The 16727-nt window shown below is 43.4% G+C and overlaps 1 non-coding gene and 1 pseudogene across 1 annotated transcript; one reads left to right on the top strand and one right to left on the bottom strand.

The window, feature by feature from the left end:
• Window positions 1-4092: 4092 nt before the first annotated feature.
• Window positions 4093-4217, bottom strand: LOC116904778. Its single transcript, XR_004388442.1, has one exon. It is a non-coding gene; the product is annotated as a small nucleolar RNA SNORA40 (small nucleolar RNA).
• Window positions 4218-12837: 8620 nt separating this feature from the next.
• On the top strand, window positions 12838-13516 carry LOC116904489 (annotated as a pseudogene).
• The last annotated feature ends 3211 nt before the right edge of the window (window positions 13517-16727 follow it).

The following is a 16727-nucleotide window of genomic DNA, read 5'->3' on the forward strand; positions in this document are numbered from 1 at the left end:
ACTTTATTTTAAATGGCTGATCAGTCCTCTGTTGTGTATTTACATGTTTTCTTTATCTGCTCCAATTAGAAGAAGCACTTACATTGTTTATTGGGAGTAGTGTAGTGAGCACCAGAGTGCCGATGGCTCTTCAAGATACTGACTTCACTCCCTATGGTAGATACCTAGACGCCAGATTGCCGTACACTTCCACGATGGTGTGAAGGAATCCGCCTTCTACACCGTCCTCAGCCACATTCTTTGTTATTTGTGAGTGCCGCCTGCCTGCCTGTGGCACTGATGCTTGCTGTCTGGATTTGCTTGTCCTGACAGTCAGTGGTGCTGACACTTGTACTTAACTTGCCTTGCTGCTCTCGGGTGCCTTCTCTTGAGATGTGTCTGTGTTGGTGCATTGTCCACTCTTATGGTTGTTGCTCCAGATGTTAGAGTTTGCAAATATTTTTCTTTCTTTAGGCTAATTATTTTCTTTGCCGTGCAAAAAGTCTTTAGTTTGATGTAATCCTATTTGCCAACTTTTTGGAGCTGTTGTCCTTGCTTTTGAAGTCTTAGTTTAAAATATAGGCCAGGGAGATAGGCCACTGGGCAAAGTTGCTTGCAGTCAAGCCTGTGGACCTTAGCTTGGTACCTGTGGCCTATGTGGTAGGAGGAGAAAACCAACTTGTTCTCTGGCCTTCACACATTCACATAATTCTCTGTAGTATTTGAATATGCACACACACACATACACACACACACACACACATACACCACATACATGCACACAATATAACATACACACTACATACACACATACATGCACACAATATAACACATGTGCACACACCATACACACCATACACACACACACCCCACATACATGCACACATATAACATACACTCTACACACACACACACATATATGCACACAATATAACACATGCGCACACACCATACACACCATACACACACACCCCACATACATGCACACATATAACATACACTCTACACACACACACACATGCACACAATATAACACATGCACACACACCACACACACCACACACACACACCCCACACACACACACACCACACAAACACACCAAAACCCCACACACACACACACCCACACACACAAAAACACACACACACACCCCACACACCCCAAAACACACCATCAAACACACACACACACACACACACACCATACACCTCACACCACACACACATACTCCATCAAACACACACACACACACACACACACACACACACACACACACACACACACACACACACACACACACACCACCTCCACACCACACACATACTCCATCAAACACACACACATACGCACACATATATACACATGCACACACACACACACACATACACACGCACATACACACGTTTTCTCTACTTTCTCTCGGAATGAAGTAAAATTTCAAAAGTCTCCTCATACAGTTAATGCCATGAGCACTTCCTGTTAGCTTCAGCTGCTTTCAGGTTTTAGTCTCATATTTAAGCCTTTAATCCATTTTAAGTTGAGTTTTTATGTGTGATGAAAGACAAGGAGGCGATTTGATTCTTTCGTGCACGGATATCCTATTTCCCTAGCAGCAGTTGTAGAAGAAATGGCCATTTCTTGTGTTCTCCATGTCATTGTGGAAATCAGTTGGTTGTAAATGTGTGGGTTTATTTCTGGGTTCTCTATTGCGTTTTTATTTTTATTTTTATATGGGTTTAGACCCCCATATCTCTCGTGTTTCCGTATCAGTGGTGTGATAGCTCCACGTTTATTCCTCTACTTGATAGTGTTGGCTTCACCTGCATGACACTTGGAAGAGTGTTTCCCTGTCTCTCCAGAGAGCGTTGGCATGGCAATGGCTCATGTACATCACTGTGGGTACTGTGTACATTTTAACAATATCGATTTCTATGGTCTGTAAACATGAAATGCTTCCTACTGACCGTATGCTTCTCGACCTATCCTCAGTGTTTAATCGTTTGCAGTATAAAGAGTTTCCTGTCTTGGCTAAAACTATCCTTAGAAAGATTGTTTTCCTGTTTATTTTGTAGCTATCACAATGGGGTTATTTTCTTGTCAGACAGTTTACTATTAATATACAGGAACACTACAGATTTCTGTGTGCTGGTTCTTTTTATCATGTAATTCTACTGAATTTATAGTTGTGAGGTTTTTTTGGCAAAGACTTTTTTATTTTTTATGTGTGTGATTATATCGTCTGCAAATATGAAAACAAAAGACGTTTTTAGCACAACATAAAAATAGTTATCAGTGGATGTTTTTTATCATTTCCATTTTCCCTGCTTCGTGTACATGGCTTTTAATGTATAATTGCAGATTTCACTTAAAAATATTTCCTTAATAAAATTAATAAGAGATGTGTTAATTTGTTTTCCGTGTTTCCTGATTGAGAAATAGTCACAGGGCTCAAGACCACGGGTACCGAAGTCAGAGAAGCGCTTCCTATAATGTGGAGGCTGAGGCACTTTTGCAAGCCCTTGGGTGGTCTAGCTGGATTTCCAAGTAGTTATAACAACCTTCCATGTCATGGGATGCCTTGCCCGCGTTGTGCAATGTAGCCATTAAAACCAAGCAAACCTGTTGCCCAACCACTTCAGGTCTGTTTCCTCTTTATCCAAACCAAATTATTTCCATGCGAACACGGTTGAATAGATTATAAAAAAAAAAAAATCACCTAATGGGAAGAATTATAAAAATTTCTGTAGACTCGCTGATTATAAAGAAAATAAAAACCCCAACTCCTTTGAAAATAGACTACGAGCTGTTGGGGCTCAGAAGGCTTTATCATCTTGATAAAATTCAGGTTTAACCGAGAGCCGGTGATAACAGGCGCAATTGTTCTGAACAGAAGGCAGTCTCTCTCCTACCCACGGAGCTTCCCACAGACTCCTAGGCACCCTGGGACGGTGACTCCACTGGTGGGCGTGGCATACTCAGTACCGGAAGAGGTGCTTCCGCTTCCCACCAGGTTAAGGCTGGGTTGGCCGCTCCAGTAGGAGTCAGTGGTTTTTCCTGCTGGGACAGAAGGTGGGGAGAAAGAGGAGTGCACCATTCCCACAAGAGGTCCTATGGGTTTTGTAGTCTATAGAGTATTTCTATAGTTTCAAAACAATGAATTCTAGGGTCAGCCATCTATGTCCTTTGAAGTAGGTGATTCGTTTTCTGCTCTGTGTCCTGCGAAAGAGGAATTCATTTTGGAAGAACGTGGATACAACTAACTTGGAAGTTTCCGTTTGTACATAATGCATTGATTTATCAAAGGGAAAAATTGGATTTTAAAAAGCCTTTTTTTTTTTTTTTTTTAATGAGAAGAAAGGAGATTGGGTCGGGGATTTAGCTAAGTGGGAAAGTGCTTGCCTAGAAAACAAAAGGACATTATTATTTTCTTAGCTTTGAAAAAAAAAAAAAAAAAAAAGAAAGGAGATCATTATCACTTCCTTGGGCAAATCTGTTTTATAAATTTCTATTTCAAAGATCTGAGTTTTCCAGGGATTCTGTTTGCAGGGACTATCTTGCTGTCATGGTTTCCTCCTGCTTGATTCCTTCTGTTTGGAGCCCACAGCTACTTTATGTTCTTGTGAGGACACTTTAGGTTCCAAACCGTGTAAAGCTCTCTTACCTATGTAATAGGCAGACAATATTTTTAAGGTATTATATTATTTTTTATTTTTTTTTATTTTATTTTATTTTATTTTAGATATGGGGTCTCATGTAGCCAAGAATTTTTTTAAAAAATTTATATAAATAAATGTATGTAAGTACACTGTCTCTGTCTTCAGACACACCAGAAGAAGGCATCAGATCTCATTACAGATGGCTGTGAGCCACCATGTGGTTGCTGGGATTTGAACTCAGGACCTTTGGATGAGCAGTCAGTGCTCTTAACTGCTGAGCCATCTCTCCAGCCCCTGAAGCCAACGATTACCTTGGACTTTCGATCTTCCTACCTCAAGCTCTCGCGGGCTGAGGTTACAGGCGCACACCACAATGCTCTGTGGTACCGAGGTACATGAAGCCAGGGCCTTGAGCGTGCTAGGCAAGCACTCTACCATTGAGCTATACCCCTAGCCTATATCGCTTTTTATTTGTATCAAGACACACTGAGCAATGAGTTCTGAGATACGAAAGAAGACTGAGTTTCTGCACCTACTTTTAATCTTTGTTCACAAGTTACACACACACACACACACACACACACACACGTATATTAAACACCTGGATTCTGAAGGTCTACTATGTGAAAGTCATTATTTTAGTACCAGAGACACAAAAATTAAGCTACCAGTCTATTTGGAGAAATAAACATTAATATGGATAATATAAAACCACCATAAGAGATTCAAGCAGACCCCTACAAAGTGTCTACCTAGTGGGAGTAGGTATTCTAACCCCAGAAACCATAGTTTGCAAAAGCATGAAGGCCTGAAACGCAACATAAATCCCTATGTGGCCGGGAATCCCTGGAATTTACGGCAGAGATTAAGCTTAACTTCCGCTCTGCCCTGTTCAGCTGCTTCTGACGCCCCCTTTTAGCTCCATCCTTGCATCAGCTGCTGGGCCACAGAGCTCTCTCTTTCCTTCGTTTCTGTGGCCACGGAGAAGGTAATTTCTCACCTGCTTTACGAGCATGACCCTGTCGCTGAGGGGAATACAGCTGGTGCCATATGTGTACGTGACGCTCCCTAACAAACCCATTGCGCCCGGTCCAATCACTCCTGTTTATCGAGGTCAACTCCTAAAGCCCGTGGCTGTTTTCAAATTAGATCTAGCCTTGAAGAGTGAGTGTGGGCAGTGATTTGGATGCTTCAAATCCTGAAAGTAATTCCAAGGAGGATTTGGAGAAAGGCTGACTGACAGAGATTTAAGACGATTCTTGGAGGGCTGGAGAGATGGTGTAGTCATTCAGAGTGTTTATTGCTCTGCAGGGGACTTTGGTTTGACTCCCAGCATCCACATGGTGGTTCACAAACCATCTTCAACTCCAGTTGCCGGGGATCTGAAACTCTCTTCTGACGTGCATACACGATGCCTAGATATACACGGAGGCAAACACTTAAACATATGAAATGAAATACAACTTTAAAATTCAACAAAAAAATATTTGAAGAGAATCGTCCTTCAGATGCACAGATTCTGGTGTACTTAAAAACAAAGCAAGGGGCTGGAGAGATGGCTCAGCGGTTAAGAGCACTGACTGCTCTCCCAGAGGTCCTGAGTTCAATTCCCAGCAATCACATGGTGGCTCACAACCATCTGTAACTGAATCTAATGCCCTCTTTTGGTGCATCTGAAGATAGCTACAGTGTACTCATATACATTAAATACATACATACATACATACATACATACATACATACATACATACATATTTTTTAAAAAAGTGCATGCAGTGCCCTGTCTCTGTGATTACATGTGCCTGGGAGGCTGAGGCAGGAGGCTCAGTTGAGGCCAGCGTTTGGTACGTTGCTTCTCTACACTCAGGACTGAGTACTCTGTAGTGGGAGCACGCCTGTGAACAGCCTTGTACTACAGCCTGGGCTACACACAGAGACCCCTTCTTTTTTTTTTTTTTTTTTTGGTTCTTTTTTTTTGGAGCTGGGGACCGAACCCAGGGTCTTGCGCTTCCTAGGTAAACGCTCTACCACTGAGCTAAATCCCCAGCCCCCAGAGACCCCTTCTTTAAAAACAAATTCACACTGTTAACTTTTTGGGGGTACGATAATGAAATTTTGATTTGTGATTTTTAAAACGTCATTCTTGGAAGAGCGCTGCACTTTAATCATAATGATGATAGGGACACAACCATGAGAACTGTCTTTTTTTTTTTTTTTATTAACTTGAGTATTTCTTATTTACATTTCTAGTGTTCTTCCCTTTCCGGGTTTCCAGGCAAACATCCCCCTAATCCCTCCCCCTCCCCTTCTCTATGGTGTTCCCCCCCATCCTCCCCCATTGCTGCCCTCCCCCAACAGTCTAGTTCACTGGGGTTCAGTCTTAAACAGGACCAAGGGCTTCCCCCTTCCACTGGTGCTCTTACTAGGATATTCATTGCTACCTATGAGGTCAGAGTCCAGGGTCAGTCCATGTATAGTCTTTAGGTAGTGGCTTAGTCCCTGGAAGCTCTGGTTGCTTGGCATTGTTGTTCATAAGGGGTCTCGAGACCCTTTGAGCTCTTCCAAGAACTGTCTTTTAAAGTCATCCAGCGGGCAGAGAGAGCACGGTGGGCGTGTGGAGGAGACAGTATACTTGCACGCTGGCAGTTATAAGGGGGTTCAGGATCCCAGACTAGTTTTACATAGGTTTGAAACATTCAACCATAAAAAGTAAAACAAATTTGCATTATAGTTACACCCCAATTTGTACTTGATTCTGGAAAGAGAACAATTGTTTTCATGAACATAAAGGTACAGATTACACTTAAGAGTATTTCTTTCATTTTTGAGATTATAATATAATAACCATTTCCCCCTCCCCTTCCATTTTCCCCCTCAATATCACCCTAGGTGCCTCTTCCTGCTCTTTCAAATTCAGGACTTCTTTTTTCATTAATTGTCGTTATACTTTATAATTGTTTTGTATATTAATTGTCGTTTCAGCTGCCTCTTTACTGTTTTGCAGGGTAACCTCTGTGTAGACACTTCGCGAATGATTATTACTAAACATATATAAATGCAGAGGTGTCTTCCTCTTTCACAATCTGTCTGTCTGAGGGGAATTTCTTTATTTTGTTCTTTTTATGCCTTGCCCCCTTTTTGCCAACTTTATTTTTGCGAACTCCAGGCAGGCCTGGGACATAGCTCAGTGGTAGAACAATTGCCTATCCACCAAGAGAGAAAACAAACTAACTCCAGTCAGACCTGGGCCATCTTATAGAATTGTTTAGCCCTGCAGGGAGGGGTGGCGTGCGCTTGTGATCCCAGCACTCGGGAAGTGGATGCAGCGCTTGTGATCCCAGCACTCGGGAAGTGGATGCAAAAGGATAGGACATGCAAGATCCTCCTGTACTATCCCGGGCAAATTCGAGGCCAACCTGGGCTACCTGAGACCCTATAAGAAAAAGCGGAACAAAAAGCAGAACAATTGAAACATAGTGTTTGGCTTGCTGTAAGGAACCTCAAACAGCTGGAGGTTTTGCAAACATTTAAGATACTTTGTTTCAGGAATGTTAAAGCAATTCAGAGAGCTCTAGACAGAAGGGTGCAGGGTGAGCACACCAGTCTGAGCTCCTCAGGGCATTCCCTGGGACTGATTCCACAGACATTGGGTGGTCCTCCTGTTCAAATCAGTAAAGGACAGATGTATAGTGGTTTTTCCTTGCTCCAGAACAAGTTAAATAAACACCCCTAGCTCTTAATATTTTACTTTATAAATCACCTCTGTTAATAATCGGTTTGTAGTTTCGAGGTGGTATCCCTTTGGGTAAACCTTTCTAGAACATGACCCAAAGCTGCCTGCATCTGAATTGCTCAGGGTGCTCGTTACACCTACAGATTCCTGCCCCCTACCAGAGCCATCTTGGATCAGAAGCCCTAGAGGGTGGGGATTCGGAGCCTTGCAGGAGGGTTCTGGGTTTGTTCTAATAGCCAGCCTTGGAGAAGTTTGTCTGTGAGTGGCCTGGCCAGGGACAGTGGGTCCCCACTGTACCCACCCATCTCTGCTAAAACCGTATTTGTTGAGGTAACTACCGATTTCATGACAGCTTCTTGTGCAAAAAGAAATCTTGCACTTGGGGGTAAAGATGTAGAAATACTAAATATCAGAGTCTGTCAATTCTAGAAGAAAGGAAACTGACAATGTACACACTGACTCCGTTTGCCAGGGCACTGTTTCGATGCATACATTCATACTCACACTGGTCACCCTAGCACTTGAAAGGCAGAAGAGCCTGGGCGTCAGTCTGCACTTTATACTGAGGCCCCGACTCAAAACAAAACAGGACCTGCGAGGAACTAGTAAGCTCTTTTAAAACCCAGACCTGCTGGGTGGGCTTGCTAGTCCGTCTTATCCTCTCTGCACTCTTTTTTCTTACATCCATAGGGAATCCATTTTGACAAGTCGTGCAGAGACTTGGGTCAGCACCTCACAATCTGGTGCGCATAGAGAGGTAAAGGCCAAGAGGTGGGATTTGTTTGTTTGTTTGTTGATTGTTTTGTTTTTTCCAGACAGGGTTCCCCTAGGTAGCCCTGAAACTCACTCAGTAGATCAGGATGGTCTTCCTCCTGCCTCTGCCTCCCCAGTGCTGGGATTAAAGGCCTGCACCACCATTGCCCAGCCAACAAGCATTTCAAGGGGGCTGGAGAGATGGTTCAGTGGTTAAGAGCACTGACTGCTCTTTCAGAGGTCCTGAGTTCAATTCCCAGCAACCACATGGTGGTTTACAACCATCTGTAATGAGATATGATGCCCCCTTCTGGTGTGTCTGAGGACAGCTACAGTGTTCTCATATATATAAAATAAATAAATGCTTCTTTTTAAAAAAAAGTGTTTCAGGGGCATGAAATTCTGGATATTCAATTTCTCTCTGCAGTATTTTCTTTCACTTCCATCCCCAGCTTTCTTAAACTTTAAGAAAGGCCCTTTCTAACACTAATCTGACTGCATTGTCCCCTGGGCAGAAGGATTTATGGGATCCACTGGGATAGGGTGAGACACAATGCAGTGACTGAAAATCACAATGAGTGAGTAATGAGGAGCAACTGACCCTCCTGTGATCAGACAGATTTCTCATTTGCTTGTGTAAAACTGCAGGAAATTCTAAAGCACACTGCAACCCGATACACTTTATTTTGTTTCTTTAGTGCAGACAGGGTCTCCCGTAAAACTCTTGACCTTGAGCATAGAATCTAGTCAAGGATAACTTTGAGCTTCTGTTCTTCCTTCCTCTACTTCCCGAGAGCCACTTGGTTTAACCGATAGATCACTAGAAAAAAAAATTCACACCATTTGTCCCAGGGTTTTGGGCATCATTTTGATGGAACAAAAGGTTAAGGACGTCTTTTATTTCCTTCTACTTATATAGCAGGTTTCCCCCTCATTATTCACATAAATAATTAAGCAGAAAAAGATAGAGGTTTAAGAATGAGTTAAATTGTGTCTCAATTTAGGATTGAGATTACAGTTACTTGGCCTAATTTTAGGCAAATCACAAGTCCCCATATCCAGGTCGGTTATAGAGATATTTCTGTTTAGCAGTTCCTTACCAAAATAAAAACTACTCATGTCATTTTTATCAGTAGCATATCAATAATAACAGAAGTAACTGAGTCTGAATCTGGAATTGTGTGGCTATGTGCACTTGAATGCACTCATGTGTTTTTGTGTGTATGTGTGTGTGTGTATTTGTGTGTGTATATATGTGTGTGTTTGTGTGTGTGTTTGTGTGTGTATGTGTGTGTGTGTGTGTGTGTGTGTGTTTGTGTGTGTTTGTGTGTATGTGTTTGTGTGTGTGTGTTTGTATGTGTGTGTGTTTGTGTGTGCGTGTGCGTGTGCGTGTGTGTGTTACTGATTCTGGAATTCACTGGAACTCTCTATGTAGACCAGGCCGGCCTCAAGCTCACAGAGATCCACCTGCCTCTGTCTCCCAAGCCCCAAGTGCTGGGATTAGGGTGAACACAACATCTCACAGGGTTGGTTCACAGGCATGGAAATGAAGAGGAGCAGGCAGAGCCCCAAAGCTATGAGGGAAGAAGAGTTAGCCCTCCCGGATTCCTTTCTCTAAGGCTTTAAGTCCTGTCGAAACTGAGTTTCCTGGTGTTTTTGGTCAGTAGACTGGTCTGACCTGGCTCTAGTCATGTCCTTCCTTCCATTCCCGGCTGTTCGTCTGACGTTCCGCTAAATGCCGATTTGATGTGGCAAGGCTGGTGCCTGGCCAGCGAATCTGGAATCCTGTCCCAGGTGCTCTGCAGCTTCAGTTTCTAGGATTCTGAGCAGACAACCTTTGCAATTAGAGACGTGACCGTGGCAGGCAAGACTGAGATGAGGCCGTAGGCAGGAACCTGATTCCTTTGTTTCTTTTTAATGGCAAGAGCCTCAGGACCTGCTGCCTGCTGGCGTGTTTCAGGGACATGGATCCGACATGGCAGCATTTGAACCAGTTCTCTCCTTAGGTCCCAGTTTTCCTAGGACATTTTCTGACCACAGCACAGGGCACAGCTAACTGGTGGTTATCATTTGTAGAATCCTGGAGTTTGTTTGTTCAGCCTTTCTAGTCATCTTGCCAGCATCTAATTGTACAAATGCTCCTTGACTTGTCCTTAGGTTTCCTCCCAAAAAACCAATACGAGGCTGAAAATATCATTAAGACAGAATACATTTACTACGCCGTGCCCTTCTGAATGTCACGGTCACAGAACGGTGGCTCTAGGTGCCTGTTTAACTGTGATCACCTGGTTGACTGAGGGCTGTAGTTTTCTGTCTAGCACAGCATGGAGAGGGAGTATCATGGCACCTCACATATTGCTTTAGCCAAACTGAACTAATAATCTGAAGTAATATTCACAGAAGTAATATTCGCAATTGGTTACTGATGCTTTTACCTCACTGTAAAGTTGAAGACTAAGACAACACCCGTAAGCCATCACAAGTTCAAAGATTCCCAGGCCAGGGATATCTGTATGAAATCTCCTGAGTTCACAGAAGCCAGAAAGGTTTCTTTCACTGGCAAGCACATTCTGGCTGATACTCATTTGTTCCTCAGAGCTCCTCTCCAGCCTGCTGTATTGCCCCTTTGGTCTTTTTAATAATCTAATGGTGTTGGGAGACAACCGAGGTGTGTCAGCTCTGGGAGGCCCAGTAGTGACTTGAGTGTCTCCTCCTTCAGAGCTAGCCCCTTGCAGGACTTTTTTTTTTTTTTTTTTTTTTTTTTTTGTTACTTTTCCTTTTGGGGGAAAAGTCTTTCCTGGCCTTCCTGGCAAAAGTTCTTCATGATCAGACCCAACTGTTTCTGCCTCTGTGTCTAACTCCTCTGTGTCTAACTCCTCGGTGTCTAACACCTCGGTGTCTAACTCCTCGGTGTCTAACTCCTCTGTGTCTAACTCCTCGGTCTAACTCCTCGGTGTCTAACTCCTCGGTGTCTAACTCCTCGGTGTCTAACTAACTCCTCGGTGTCTAACTCCTCGGTGTCTAACTCCTCAGTGTCTAACTAACTCCTCAGTGTCTAACTCCTCAGTGTCTAACTCCTCAGTGTCTAACTCAACTCCTCGGTGTCTAACTCCTCAGTGTCTAACTCCTCGGTGTCTAACTCCTCAGTGTCTAACTCCTCTGTGTCTAACTCCTCGGTGTCTAACTCCTCGGTGTCTAACTCCTCGGTGTCTAACTCCTCGGTGTCTAACTCCTCAGTGTTGGATGCTGTTGCTTTTTCCCCTCAGCTTTCTCTTCAGGTGTCTTACTCAGCTGCTCCCTCACATGGGATTGTCTGAGTCATTCCTTTAGCACAGTGATCCTACTTGAGGCGGCTTGAAAAGCCCTCTGGAGATCTATTTTAAAGTGCTAACCCTTCAACCAAGCCTCGATTTAGAATGCTGATGCTTGGAAAAACCTCGTCCTTTTAAACAATCACCATGAGGCATTCTGACTCACAAGGACCTTGAACTACACCTGATGTCAGTCTTGTCTCCGTAAATGGGTGGGGTGGTGGGCAGACTCCAGCTCCTTTCCTCCTCCCTGTCAGTTGGAGGTGGTCTGTGGGCTGGAAGCTTGGACGGCTGTGATTGTTATTGTAGCTCCGGTTCACACGGAGAGACGGGAAGGGAAACCAGTTTGTGGAGGAAGGTAATGAGCTCCGTCTGAGGCCTGCTGGGTTTGACATCCAAGTGAAGATATGTTGGCAGCTAGTAAAACGTGCTTGATGAGGCAGGTCTGGAGGTTGGCTAGCGAGACAGATTCTCTGTCAAGGCTCCAGAGGAGTCATTGCTGTACCTAATTATTCTTTAATGTGGTTCACTCATGGTTGTACTGAAGATCAAATAAGCCTACTAAGTGTCGTTCTCAACCTGATACAGAATCGAGTGCACTTTATATCTGTGCTGGGTTGTCGAAGGGCAAAAGTGAGGAGGTTCATGCTGGGAAATCATCATTGTGGATTGCCTAAGAGAGGCCGAAGGCTCTGCTCCTTAGACCACACCAACCATTTCCCATGATCCTCCTTCCTGTTTCTTTCTGCCCACAGAGAAGTGCATCATGGTCGTATAAAGCTGTGGGTAAAGAGAAATAATGTAGACTATGGGGAATGAAGGCGGAAAGTAGTACTATTTATTTCCATTATTTGGTTCAGCTGCCCTCAAACCAGGATGTGCTAAAAAATAATGCATCTTCATCCTCAGCAAACTTCAGAAACGAAGCAGACAGGTGCTTTGGTCAAATCAGAGCCATATTTTTAACCCTACGGTGATCACAGATCTGCAACTTCTACCCAGAAGTCATTCAGCAGGTCCACAGAGAAGACACAGGGGCTACAGTCAAAGATGCTAGACATCAGGTTGAAGGTGTCCTTGACCACCGAGATATCAAATATCAGGAGGCAGTATATGAATTGTCCCAAGACAAACAGGGCTTAATTAAGAATCTCCATCTTGCTAGGAAGGGCTACCATGACCCCACGTTAAAGTTCTCTGCTTCTCAGAAGAGCTCACACATTTTCGTTGTTGGATGCTTACACACCTCTGCATAGCACGAAGATCTTTTGGCAAGACTGGCATCAACCAATCGAATGGGACAGTGGATCAGATTCTCATGAACTGGTTACTGGGCCTGAGTGACTTGTCTACAAAGGCTGGCCCAGCAGGTGGCCAAGCCTCTTCTGAATCAGAAGAAAATGAACTGCTATCAACTTGAAGAAAGATGGATCCCAGTGTCAGTCTTACATTGACAAGCCAGAGTACCTGGTGGAGAAGCAAGACCCCAGCATCAAAGCAAGTCAAGTTCTCTGTGCCACTGGGGGTGGAAGAATAAGTGACTATAAATGGTACACTTTCCTGGCTTAGGACATCTTGGTGTTGACTCCGCCTGTTACATGAGAAGAGTGTGTCTCCGACAGGCTTCGCCCGCAGCCCCCTCCAGTGCGGAAGCTGGTGCTGGAAGACTTGTAACATGGAGATGTGTGCTCGGTACTTCCTTCCGAGGGAGTATTGGCAACTCAGACAAAGCAAAAAACCTGTTTAGAGTTCGTTTCCAAAACCCCTCTCCAGGCCAGTCCCACACACTGCAAGCCGAAGATGCGTTCCGTACAATGGTTCTCATATCCCCACCACCATGGCCCTTTCTAGCCAATCGCCAGGCCTCTAGAGCGTCAGGCTTGTCAGAGTTCCAGCAAGAGTATGAAGAGAACAACCCCTCTGCTGGGAATCTCAGAGCTCAGCGAAGGGGCGTCATGCTCCCCAGAGTACTCAGGTAGATGACGAAAGTACTGTGGAATGTGGCTTCGGTGTACAGACAGCAGGGACAACAGGGTGTGCAGGCGCTACGGCTGCTAAGATAGCCTGGTCTACGAAGAGCTGAGAAAAGCCCAGTAAGATGGCAGCGGTAAGGAGCCTGGTATAAAGGTGTGTATAGGGGATGCAGTGACTGTGTATGAATTTTCTTATAACGGGAGTAGCATAGGGCTTCTCCTTATCAGCTGCAATGTGTTCGTTTGGGTTTCCACCCTTCGCTCCGCCCCTTCTTCCATTGTTGTTGTTGTTGTTCGTGGCGGTGGTGGTGGTGCCGCTGGAGAAGTTGTCCTAAATGGCAGCCAAAGATACTCAGATTACCGTTAGATTGCAGACTTTAAAAGGGTATTTGAATGGATTATTTGGAACATGACAACCAGGTATTTTTAATCAGATGAAATATGTATGAAATAGGTCTTCTTACTCTGGATTCACCATGACTTTCCAAATCCTACCAAGTGTATTGATAGAATTTGCCAAACTTCCACCAGAGTTCCTTGTTAAACCTCAGGGGATGAGTGAGATTTTAATAATGACCTCTGCGATCCACGTGGAGGATTTTAAAGTGTAAAATGTTTCAATATTACAACGGAGCACAGATTCCTGGGAAAACAACCATAAAACTTGATCCCCACCCCCATTTTTATCATCTGCGAAGCCTTCTATCAGTTTTTCATTGTACATTTCCCGTTTTTCATTCATTTATCCAGCCAAAAATTTGTTACTATAGCTTTTAGTATTTGCTTTTATTTTTTACATTGACGCCTTTTCAATTGGCATTGTTCTTAAAGTTTCCTCTTGCTTAAAAGTGTGTGTGGTGTGTGTGTGTGTGTGTGTGTGTGTGTGTGTGTGTACATTTGTGGGCGTGTATTTTAATTGTATTAATTTTACCAACAGAAATTACTGTTCTCTGTTCTGAGCTAATTAAGAAATGACACATTGGGTGGTGTTACCGTGGGTGTTAAAGACACACGAAGTGACTTAGCATATCCTAGACTACTGAAAGAAACCAGGTCCGGGATTTTGGTGAAAGTTTTCATATTGTCTAAAAAGCAAGAAGGTGGGAGACTGGAATAGTGAAGAGAGGGGAAGGGAAGGGAAAGAGCGGTTTATTTAAAGTAAGACCGTCTGAAGGTTTTAGAGGAGCGGAGACAGGAAACGCCTAGCCTGAGAGTGTGTGGGAAGTTGTAGAGGCCAGAGGAGGTGCGAACTGTGTTTGCCTTCGTCAAATTCACACCTGCAAATAATGAATTTGAAAAGAAACAAAATGTGTTGAAAATTTTACCACATTAGGTTAATCCTGGTTGGATTTCTTCATAAGATACAAAGAAACTGGTGACTCTTTACTGCGAAATGAGGCCATGCTCTTCAAAGAGAGAAGGACTCAGGTCCTGGATCTGCTCAGATTTACCCTGTGTCCAGTCCAAGTCATTGTCAACCACATGGGAAATGAATCTGCAGGAGAAATGAAAACTGAAAAAAAAATGTAAATAGGTCCATCAAATGACTTCTATGTATAAATAAATTATACTTTTTTTTTTTTTTTAAAGCACACGTACTAAAGATGTGCCCGAGTTTGTCTCTCGGGTTTTTGTGCAAATACTCAAGGTAATCTTCAACTTTATTATGAAATCTGGTTTCTCTCCCTCAAAAAACCACATGGCTTTTAGGTTCTTTTTTCCAGTGCAATCTTATGCAGAAATAAGAAATAGGATTTTGTTAATATAGATCTGTTTGACTGAAACACACACACACGCACACACACACACACTCAGGATGGGAGTGTAGCTCAGTGGTACCATGTTGGTTCAAGGCCCTGAATTCAGTCCTCAGCACATGAAGTGGGCTCTGGAAGGGAGAGGAGGCAGAGGAGGAGGGGAAGGAGAGAGTATGTGGGAGTTGGTTATATATGAGAGAGCACATTTATTTCTAAATCTGTGAGGCACATATAGTATTGATATGTTGATAATATCCTGGCATATTCAGAAAATAGTTGCAATTGGAGTAAGTTTTTAAATAAAAACAATCCACGTCTTTGTAATCTTGGGATACTGGATATAGATGGATACAGTATTCATATACCCTCACAATTAGGAGCACCCAAACGTGATCCGATCAAGGATGACATCGATACACATGCCAAAGTGGGCGGGGAAAAGCCTATGAGGCCTCAGCTCTATACAAAGAACTACAAGCAGCTAGGAGTACGAGGAGCAGGGAAGTGGTTGACGTCAGGAAAGAGCGCACGAACTGGGTATCTAATACCAAAAGATCAATCCTGAAGACACATGTACCATACTAGTAACAGTGCTTAGGCTGAGCTGGTCATATTTATGGATATCTATGTTATACACGCACACATGGAGCAACGATTAATGACAAAAGAGGTCTTGAATCTGAAAGGGGGGCGAATGCGAGGGGTTTAAGGGAGGGAAGCAATGGGAGAGATGATGGAAATAATCTCAAAATGTAAGAAAAAAAACCCACCAAAATAAATACAACCTAAAAATCTAAATTTGGACACCTATGCAGACAAGATTTAATCATTCAGAGATAGCCATCAGTCATGGGTATTCACTGAGCCCTTAGCATATTCTGAATGCTAACATAACGTTAGAGAACAAAACAGATGCTTAAAACAAAAGCAAATTGGGCTGGAGAGATGGCTCAGTGGTTAAGAGCACTGACTGCTCTTCCAAAGGTACCAAGTTCAATTCCCAGCAACCACATGGTGGCTCACAACCATCTGTAATGGGATCTGATGCCCTCTTCCGGTGTGCCTAAAGACAGTTACAGTGTGCTCATGTGTATAAAATAAATAAATCTTTAAAAATGAAAGCAAATACATATTTTTAAAAGCTAGTAAACAAACAAACAAAAAAACCAGACAGGTAGATACTAAGTAGATAATAATAATTATGGATATGTAAATGTGCAAACTACGAGTTGGAAGACTTTTGGGGCATACTGTCAGTGCACAACAAGAGACCTATTCATATAAAAGTGGTAAGAGAATATTTGTCCTAGTGTTTCTATTGAGATGTCAAAGGTGAGTACACACTGGGAAGAAGAAAGGAGAATTCCAAGCAGGTATGTTGGGAGGGGGCCCAAAGGTGGGAAGGAGCATGGGGTAGTCAGGAAACCAAGCCAGCATGGCTTCCTCCTCGTAACATGGAGGAACTGAGGTGCTGCACAGAGAGGTTACACAGTGCAGGGTGTTTTCACTAACGCATGAAGGCTAAGGGTAAAGTATTAACTGGTGCACTCTTAATCCCAGAACC

Source organism: Rattus rattus, chromosome 6 (assembly GCF_011064425.1).
Source record: "Rattus rattus isolate New Zealand chromosome 6, Rrattus_CSIRO_v1, whole genome shotgun sequence".
In the NCBI taxonomy this organism is placed as follows: Eukaryota; Metazoa; Chordata; class Mammalia; order Rodentia; family Muridae; genus Rattus; species Rattus rattus.